The following is a 3642-nucleotide window of genomic DNA, read 5'->3' on the forward strand; positions in this document are numbered from 1 at the left end:
ATATTCTCTCAATCCATTCAACTTCCCATCCTTCACCCAAGCCCCGCCCCCTTTCTCCGCTGATCCCAGTGACTGCATGATTCAATCAGTGAGGAAACACACTGAATGGTTTTAGTCCGTTCCTCGGGATGAATGCCTCGTGAGAGAGAGAGAGAGAGAGAGAGAGAGAGAGAGAGAGAGAGAGAGAGAGAGAGAGAGAGAGAGAGAGAGAGAGAGAGAGAGAGAGAGAGAGAGAGGAAGAGAGAGAGAGAAAGGGGTGGGGGAGGGGAAGTTTTAGAGAGAGAGAGGGGGGGGAGGAGGGGAAGTTAGAGAGAGAGAGAGAGAGAGAGAGAGAGAGAGAGAGAGAGAGAGAGAGAGAGAGAGAGAGAGAGAGAGAGAGAGAGAGAGCAACAAAGAAACAGAAAAAAAGATAAAAGAAAGAGAACAAAAGAGAGGAAAAGAGAAAGAGAAATACGCGAGGAAACAAACGAGAAAAAAAAGAAAAGAGAGAGAGAGAGAGAGAAAGAAAGAAAGAAAGAAAGAAAGAAAGAGAAAAGATGAAGAAAAAAAATACTGTATACATTTCACCAAAAGCACACGGCTTCCTCCTGATCTCGAGACCCTAAAAGTCTACGACAGGCATGATATAACACGACGCAGAAGAAGCACTAGCAAGACGGCGAGACCAAAGCAACTGGGGAGGCGGAGGCAAGGATCTGACGGAGGCGCAGGAAGTGACGCTGACGAAGTCGTATGTTAAACGAAGTTGGTGTCGCCACTTTGGGAGATCACGGCTGTCGGCTGTAAGGTACGTTCGATGGCGGAGGGTGGATCAGAAATAGAAAAAGTTGGCGGATTCATGTGTTTTGGGTGAGGTTTCTTTTCGATTGTGAGCTTGTTTTGTTGCTTTTGTTGTTTTGTTTCTTTTTTTTGTTTTGTTTAATCTGTTTATCTGGGTTTGGGTTTTTTTTGTATGTATGTTTAAGGGTGTTTTTTTTCTCTCCTTTACCAAAATCCCGTGCTCTTTTTTTTTCTTTTCCCCTCTCCCCTCCTTTTCTCTCAACCCTTCCTCCTCTCTCCCTCTTTTTCCACCCCCCCTTTTTTCCTTTCCCTCCCCTTTTCTCTCATCTCTCCTCTCCTCTCTCTCTTTCCCCCCCTCCTCTCCCCTTTTCCTCTCTCTCTCCCCCCTTCCCCCTCTCTATAAGTATATAACTTACATACATATATAATATATAAAATATAGATAATAAAAATAAGTAATACATACATACATATTATATATAAATATTTATATATATATAATATACATATTACCACACACACACACACACACGCATACATATATATTATTATATATATAGATATATATATATATATATGTGTGGTGTTTGTGGTGTGGTGTGGTGTGTGTTGGTGTGTGTGTGCTGCGTGTGTGTGTGTATATAATATATATATATGATATATATATATAGTTATATATTATATATATTACTTCGTCTAGTTATCCACGTCGGACGCGACTGCATTTGTGCGAGGATGTTGATGGAGGAATCAACCATTCTGCGGATTGCTCGTGCATAATGAGGCTTACCTCGCACTGATGCAAGAAAGGCCAGTAGGTACGTCTTTGCATACAAGTGAGGACGAATGTGAGAGAATGTCTGTATATTCTCTCTCGTTCTTGAGTCTTTCGTGTTCTTGCTTTCTTACTCTCTTTCTGTTTGTCTGTCTCTCTTTAACCCCTTCCATACTTCTGGCTGGCCCCCCATGGTGGTGTGGTGGGTGGTGATAAAAAAAAAAAATGGGGGGGGGGAGGGGGGGGTAAACCCACCAACAACAGCGCGGCCGGGTCTGTGGACCCTGCCCTTGGCCGTTGCCGGGCTGGCCGACTCGCCTCCTCGCCGCGCTCGCGCTCTCTCTCTCGCTTTCTCTCTCTCGACTCCACATTCCCTCCATCCCTCTCTGGCTCTCTCTCTTTCGCACTCTCTCATTCCTCTCCCTCTCCTCACCCCTCTCTCTTTCTCTCTCACCCTCTCTCTGAACCCCTCTCCCTCTCCCTCTCCTCGCCCTCTCCCTCTCCCCTCGCCGCCCTCCGCCCCTCTCCTCTCCGCTCGCCAGTTAATCCACGTCTATCTCCCGTTCTTCCGGGACCTGAAGACAACATGCGAGCTTCTCTTTAGCACACATGCATTTGGCCAGAAACAAAGATTAAAAAGGAGAGAAAAAATAGCGCACTTCAATTTTAAGTTGTTGTATTCTTGCTCCTATCCACTATCAAAGAACAGCCAGAACGTATAATCAGTCTCATGACATGATGTCACATCTAAATCATACTTTATATTCGCTCAATGAACCACCGGCATTTTACACCTCTTGTGCGTTGAACTGCCCTTCGCCTTCTTGTTACGTTTAACGACTTATCGCATCCGGTTAATTTTTGCGATCGGAGACTCCAACCCGTGTCTAATTCCGTTCACTCGGATTGTTCCCCGACGTCTATCGCGGTGTATTACGAGCTCCGAAATTTACACATGTAAGGACTCCATCAAGTGACCAGCCGATCTAGTATTCATTAAGCTCGCTGCCAGCCGTACGACGTGGACGATTCATACGGTCGTGGTTATAAGTAGCGAGTCTCTGTACTATACCCTACGCCTATCCATACATTCCACTGTTCGGTTTCTCGTTTTGACCAATAGGGCTGGACGAGTGCGGCTCCGCGGACCTCTCGCCGGTACGATACGTTGGCTGGCCCGTTCTCTCCCGGCAGCCATTGGGACAAGATCTAAGGTAGTATTCACCGTGTGTCTTGCCAGTGAAGTCGTGTGGTGCGCTATCATGGTGATGTGAAAGTGTTAAAATTCTCTCTTGCCATAATGACATCCATAATGGAAAATTGGAAAGTGGTGATTCTATTTGTCTACATCTTTTGCAATGGGAACGGACCTCATGTCGTTGAATCAGGTAAGTGTTTCGCTTTTTTTAAAAAGTGTCTTTCATTTGGGAGAGTGAGCGACATTTTTCGGAGAGTATTTCTCTTCCCCGACGAAAGTTTAACAGCTTGACAACTGAAGGTTTGGCACTGTAATTGTTATTTTTGTTGTTTTAATTATCTTTGGACCCGAGCGAGTGCGTATCCATGGCGTTTTAAACCGAAAATAAACCGGGAGACGAGATAAACCCGCCGACAAAAACCTTTCACACGGGAGAGCCTCTTCGGACCTCGCAACTACTACCACACTACCAACAGGGTTCCAACTGTTGCCAACACACGCCTCCAAACACAGCGAACTATGTCTCAGCGCCCTGGCTCTCCCCGTGCGACTACTTACAACTCCGGATAAGGACTTAGGAGAACTACATATAAACGAAGCCACATATATTACTGTTTTTAAAATCCGACGAGGAGATCCCTTGAAACACGCGATTTTGCCCGTCTTCGTTTTTCGCTAACGCGTGGCGGGCGGGAGGGAGGGAGAGCGGGCACCGGGCATCAATAAGGACTATTTTGGGCTGCCTGGCGACACCCGCTGGGCCATGGAAATAGATACCAATTATAAACACCAATTGGCATGGGCCGGACTCAAGGCTTTGTAGCCACCGGCCGGCGGGAACGTTTGTTGGGAGCCCACGCTGGGGGGCTCGCCGGGGGGGGGTGGTGTA

This window comes from Penaeus chinensis, chromosome 40 (genome assembly GCF_019202785.1).
Source record: "Penaeus chinensis breed Huanghai No. 1 chromosome 40, ASM1920278v2, whole genome shotgun sequence".
Taxonomy (NCBI): domain Eukaryota; kingdom Metazoa; phylum Arthropoda; class Malacostraca; order Decapoda; family Penaeidae; genus Penaeus; species Penaeus chinensis.